A 6,738-nucleotide genomic window follows, 5' to 3' on the forward strand; every position below is an offset into this window, starting at 1 on the left:
CTCTTGGGTTCAACCAATTCTTCTGCCTCAGCCTCCCGAGTAGCTAGGATTACAAGCATCGCCCCCACACCTGGCTAATTTTTGTATTTTTAGTAGAGAGAGGCGTTTTGCCATGTTGTCCAGGCTGGTCTCTAACTCCTGACCTCAGGTGATCTGCCCACCTCAGCCTCCCAAAGTTCTGGGAATACAGGCATGAGCCACCACACCTGCCAAAAATACTATTATTTTTAACAATATATGGAACCATGGAATGATTGAGTCTTTGGAAAAAGAAATGTAATCTTTGGTCACTAAACCTGACCATTTGAAAGAGAATGTCACAAATGTCAAGGTCAAAATCCTCTATCATTTGCTCAAATATCATGCTACATTTTGGTTTGCTTCTACTAAAAGCTGACTTTCCTATGATTTGAACATGTCCTCAAAATTTCATGTGTTGGAAACTTAATCCCTAAATTCATATGTTGTTGGTATTTGGAGGTAAGGCCTTTGGGATATAATTAGGATTAGATGAGGTCGTCATGGTAGGGCCTCCACGATAGGATCGGGGACCTTATAAGAAAAGGAGGAGGCCAGGTGTGGTGGCTCACGCCTGTAATCCCAGCATTTGGGGAGGGCAGGGTGGGCAGATCACCAGAGGTCAGGAGTTTGAGACCAGCCTGGCCAACAAGGTGAAACCCTGTCTCTAGTAAAAATACACGTAAATTAGCTGGGCATGGTGGTACACACCTGTAGTCCCAGCTACTGGGGAGGCTGAGGCAGAAGAATCACTGGAACCCAGGAGGTGAAGGTTGCAGTGAGCCAAGATTGTGCCACTGTACTCCAGCCTGGGCAACAGAGTGAGACTCTGTCAAAAGAGAAAGAGAAAGAGAAAGAAAGAAGGAAAGAAGGAAAGGAAGGAAGGCAAGCAAGAAAGAAAGGAAGAAAGGAAAGAAAGAAAGAAAAGAGAGAGAGAAAGGAAGGAAGGAAGAGAGAGAAAGAAAGGAAGGAAGAGAGGAAGGAAGGAAGAGAAGAAAGAGAGAGAGAGAGGAAGGAAGGAAGGGAGGGAGGGAGAAAAGAGGGAAAGACCTGAACTGACACACACTCTTGCTGTCCCATCACATGATACCATCCACCATGTTAACATGCAGCAAGAAGGACCTCACAAGACGCCAGTGCCATGCTCTTGGATTTCCCAGATTTCAGAACTGTAGGGAATAAATTTCTTTTCTTTATAAATTACCCAGTCTATTGTATTCTGTTAGCAACAGAAAACAAACTATAATAAGTTTTTGGCTTGTTTTTCCTGGAGTTTTTTTTTTTTTTTTTTTTTGAGACGGAGTTTCACTCTTGATACCCAGGCTGGAGCGCAATGGCGCGATCTCGGCTCACCGCAATCTCCGCCTCCTGGGTTCAGGCAATTCTCCTGCCTCAGCCTCCTGAGTAGCTGGGATTACAGGCACGCGCCACCGTGCCCAGCTAATTTTTTGTATTAGTAGAGACGGGGTTTCACCATGTTGACCAGGATGGTCTCGATCTCTTGACCTCGTGATCCACCCGCCTCGGCCTCCCAAAGTGCTGGGATTACAGGCTTGAGCCACCGCACCCGGCCTTTTCCTGGAGTTTTTAATAGCCTTTTGTTTTTTGTAGTTGTTGATAAAAGGGACTATGCTTTTATTGTATCTTTAAGCTCTTCCAGGTTTTTGTTTTGTTTTTTCTGAGATGGAGTCTTGCTCTGTCACCCAGGCTGGAGTGCAGTGGCATGATCTTGGCTCACTGCAACTTCCACCTCCTGGGTTCAAGCAATTCCTGTACCTCACCCTCCTGAGTAGTTGTGATTACAGGCATGTGCCACCATGCCTGGCTAATTTTTGTATTTTTTAGTAGAGATGGGGTTTCACCATGTTGACCAGGCTGGTCTCGAACTCTAACCTCATGTGATCCACCCACCTTGGCCTCCCAAAGTGCTAGCGTTATAGGCATGAGATACTGTGCCCAGCCTCTTCCAGGTTTTTGTTAATTATAGAGTTTGTATAGTATACTCCACATCATTTTGCAGACATTCTACACAAAGCCCTCTCGTTTCTTGTTCCATGTTTTCTTTAATTTTTACTTTTTGTGGGTACACAGGTGTTTATATTTATAGGGTACAAGAGATGTTTTGATACAAGCATGCAATGCATAATAATCATATCATGGATAATGAGGTATTCAGTTCCTCAAGTATTTATTTTTTGTATTACAAATGATCCAAGTATATTATAGATATTTTTCTTTCTTTTTTTTTTTTTTTAGACAGATTCTCACTCTGTCACCCAGGCTGGAGTGCAGTGGCACAATCTCGGCTCAATGCAACCCCCACCTCCTGGGTTCCAGTGATTCTCCTGCCTCGGCATCCTAAGTAGTTGGGATTACAGGCACGGGCCACCACACCCAGTTAATTGTTTTTTGGTTCTTTTTTTGGTATTTTTAGTAGAGACAGGATTTCAACATGTTCACCAGGTTGATCTTAAATGCCTGACCTCAAGTGATCTGCCTGCCTTGGCCTCCCAAAATGGTGGGATTACAGATGTGAGCCACCACACCTGGCTGATACTCTTTTTACTTTTATTTTTATTTATGTATTTATTTACTGAGACTGAGTGTCACTCTGTCACCGTGACTGGAGTGCAGTGGTGTGATGTGCAATTAAAAGTAATGGTTAATTAAATGTACAATTAAAAGTAATTAAATGTACAATTTAAAAATTAAAAGTAACTGTTGTACTATTAAATAATAGGTCTTATTATTTCAAGCTATTTTTTTGTACCCATGAGCAACCCCCCCTCCCCGCCTCCCCCCAGCCCTCTACTACCCTTCGTAGTCTCTGGTAACCATCCTTCTACTCTCTACTCCACGAGTTCAATTTAGATCCCACAAATAAGAGAAACTGTGATGTTTCTCTTTCTGTGCCTGGCTTATGTATCTTCCTAACGATCTCCAGTTCCATTCACGCTGTTGCAAATGATAGTATCTTGTTCTTTTCTTTTCTTTTTCTGTATTTTTTCTTTTCTTTCTTTTCTTTTTTTTTTTTTAAATAAATTAAAAAAAAAAAATCACCTGGGCGCAGGTGGGCTAAGGCCGAAAAGGGCATTAACACTTTTTTTCTTTTTTCTTCCTTTTTTTTTTTTTTTTTTGGACAGAGTCTTTCTCAGTCACTCAGGCTAGAGTACAGTGGTACAATCATGGTTCAGGTGACCCTTCTACTTCAGCGTCCTAAGTAGGTTGGACCACAGGCACGACACCATGCCTCTCTAATTTTTTTTGTTTTTTGTAGAGACAGGGTTTCACTGTGTTGCCCTGACTGGTATCAAATTCCTGGGTTCAAGTGATCCTCCCACCTCAGCCTCCTAAAGTGCTAGGATTATAGGCATGAGCCACCATGCCTGGCCAGCTCTCATTCTTTTTGTGGCTGAGTAGTACTCCATTGTGTATATGCACCAAATTTTTTCCCTTTCTTCCTTCCTTCCTCTCTCCTTCCTTCCTTCCCTTTTTTTTTTTTTTTTTTTTTAGACAAGGTCTCGCTCTGTCACCCAGGCTGGAGTACAGTGGTACGATCTTGGCTCACTGCAACCTCCACCTCCCTGGTTCAAGTGATTCTCCTGCCTCAGCCTCCTAAGTAGCTGGGACTACTTAGGAGCGCACCAGCATGCTGGCTAATTTATGTATTTTTGGTAGAGACAGGTTTTTACCATGTTGGCCACGCTGGTCTTGAACTTGTGGTCTCAAGTGATCTGCCCATCTCAGCCTTCCAAAGTGCTTGGATTACAGGCACGAGCCACGGCTCCCAGCCTATGCACCACATTTTCTTTATTCATTCAACTGTCGATGGACACTTTTGGTTGTTTCCAAATTTTGGCTATTGTCAGTAGTGCTGCAACAAACACAGGAGTGCAGATAGCTCTTCAATATGCTGATTTCCTATCTTTTGGGTACTTCGGGGTTTATACCTAATAGTGGGATTGCAGCATCATATAGTAGCTCTTTTTTTTAGTTTTTCCTTTTTTTTTTTTTTTTTACATTAAAAAAATAGAGAGATGGGGTCTTACTATTATGTTGCCCAGGCTGGTCTCGAACTCCTGGGCTGAGGCAATCCTCCCGCCTGAACCTTCTAAAGTGCTGGGATTACAGGCATAGCCCTCTTTCTTTAGTTTTTTGAGGAATCTTCAAACTGTTCTCCATAATAGTTGTACTAATTTACATTCATATCAAGAGCATACAAGAGTTCCCTTTTCTGCTGGGCGTGGTGGCTCATGCCTATAATCCCAGCACTTTGACAGGCTGAGAGAGGCAAATCACCTGAGATTGGGAATTCGAGACCAGCCTGACCAACATGGAGAAACCCTGTCTCTACTAAAAATACAAAATTAGCCAGGCGTGGTGGCGCATGCCTGTATTCCCAGCTACTCAGGAATCTGAGGCAGGAGAATTGCTTAAACCCGGGAGATGGAGGTTGCAGTGAGCTGAGATCGTGCCATTGCACTCTAGCCTGGGCAACAAGAACGAAACTCCGTCTCACAAAAAGTAATAAAAAATAATAATAAATAGACTTCTCTGTTCTCCTTATCCTCGTCAGCATTTGCTATTGCCTGTCTTTTGGATATAAGCCATGTTAACTGGGGTGAGATGATACCTCATTGTTATTTTAATTTACATTTCTCTAATGATCTGTGATGCTTAGCATGTTTTCATATGCTTGTTTGCCATTTGTATGTCTTCTTTTGAGAAATGTCTATTCAAATCTTTTGCCTTTTTTTGTTTTGTTTCATTTGTTTGTTTGATACGGAGTCTTTCTCTTTGCCCAGGCTGGAGTGCAATGGTGGGTCTCAGCTCACTGCAACCTCCGCCTCCCGGGTTTGAGCAATTCTCCTGCCTCAGCCTTCTGAGTAGCTGGGATTACAGGCACCCACCACCACGCCTGGTTAATTTTTGTATTTTTAGTAGAGACAGGGTTTCACCATGTTCGCCAGGCTGGTCTTGATCCTCCTGCCTCGGCCTCCCAACGTGCTGAGATTACACACATGAGCTACTGCACCTGGCCCTTTTGCCCATTTTAAAAATCAGATTACTAGATTTTTTCCTATTGAGTTTTTTGAGCTCCTTATATATTCTGGTTATTAATCCCTTGTCAGATGGGTAGTATTTTCTCCCATTCTGTGGGTTGTCTCTTCACTGTGTTGATTGTTTCCTTTGCTGTGCAGAAGCTTTTTAACTTGATGTGATTCTATTTGTCCGTTTTTGCTTTGGTTACTTGTGCTTTGGGGAATTACTCAAGAAATTTTTACCCAGACCAATGTCCTGGAGATTTTCCCCAACGTTTTCATGCAGTAGTTTCACAGTTTGAGGTCTTGGATTTAAATCTTTAAACCATTTTGATCTGATTTTTGTATATGGTGAGAGATAGGGATCTAATTTCATTCTTCTGCATGTGGATGTCCAGTTTTCCCAGCACCATTTATTGAAGAGATTGTCCTTTCCCCAGTGTATGTTCTTTGCACCTTTGTCAAAAACGAGTTCACTTTAGGTGTGTGAATTTGTTTCTGGGTTTTCTATTCTGTTCCATTGGTCTGTGTGTCTGTTTTTATGCCAGTACCATTCCGTTTTGATGATTACTATAGCTCTGTAGTATAATTTGAAGTCAGATAATGTGATTTCTTCAATTTTGCTCTTTTTGCTTAGGCTAGCTTTGGCTATTCTGGGTCTTTTATGGTTCCATCTTAGTCCATGTCTTGATCATCCAGCTATTGTATCAGCTAGAATTACATTCACTGAAAGTAACCACAAGAAATGGCAACTCACAGTAACAACCAAACAGGACTTTATTTTTTCTCCAGGAGTACGAAGTCTGCAGGCAATCCATCCAGGCCTGTTACTGAGGTTGCATGATGCCTCAAGGTTCCACACTCCTTCTTTCACTCCCCTTAGCCATCCATTCCTAGAGTGTGACTTCCACTCATGCTCATCACTTCCTAGTTGCAAGATGGATGCTTGCTTCTTACATGGGACCCACAGACCCCATGCAGGAAGAAGGGGAAGGGTGAAGAGCAAAAGAGCTTTCTTAGAGGCTCTCACTCCATGACCTCTGTTTCATCTTATTGGCCAACATTATGTCTAGTAGCCACCCTAGCTGCAAGAGAGTTTGGGAAAGGAAGTTTTTAGCTGAATGTATAATGCCCTATAGAAAACTGGAGGTTTTATTAGGGAAGAAGGCGGAAATGAATATTGGGTTAACAACTAGCAATGGGCTTTTTTATTTCATTGCATTTCAGGGTTAGTAGTGCCTCTCCTCCACCACCCCCAGACTTTCGTGAGCATCAGAAGTACTATTTCTGGCCTGGCACAGTGGTTCATGCCTGTAATCCCAGCACTTTGGGAGGCCAAGGTGGGTAGATCACTTGCGGTGAGGAGTTCAAGACCAGCTCGTTCAACATATGAAACCCCATCTCTACTAAAAATACAAAAATTAGCCTGGTGTAGTGGCACACACCTGTAATCCCAGCTTCTTGGGAGGCTGAGGCAGGAGAATCACTTGAACTCAGGAGGCAGAAATTGCAATGAGCTGAGATTGTGCCACTGCACTACAGCCTGGGTGACTGAGCAATACTCCATCTCAAAAAAAAGAAAGAGGAAAAAAAGTGCTATTTCTTAAAATTCAGATTCCTGTGTCCTATTCTCACCTCCTGGCTTGGGAATGTATATTTTTAGTAAACTCCTTAAGTG

This window comes from Aotus nancymaae, unplaced genomic scaffold (assembly GCF_030222135.1).
Source record: "Aotus nancymaae isolate 86718 unplaced genomic scaffold, 86718_ANA_hifiasm-v0.15.2.pri h1tg000020l, whole genome shotgun sequence".
In the NCBI taxonomy this organism is placed as follows: Eukaryota; Metazoa; Chordata; class Mammalia; order Primates; family Aotidae; genus Aotus; species Aotus nancymaae.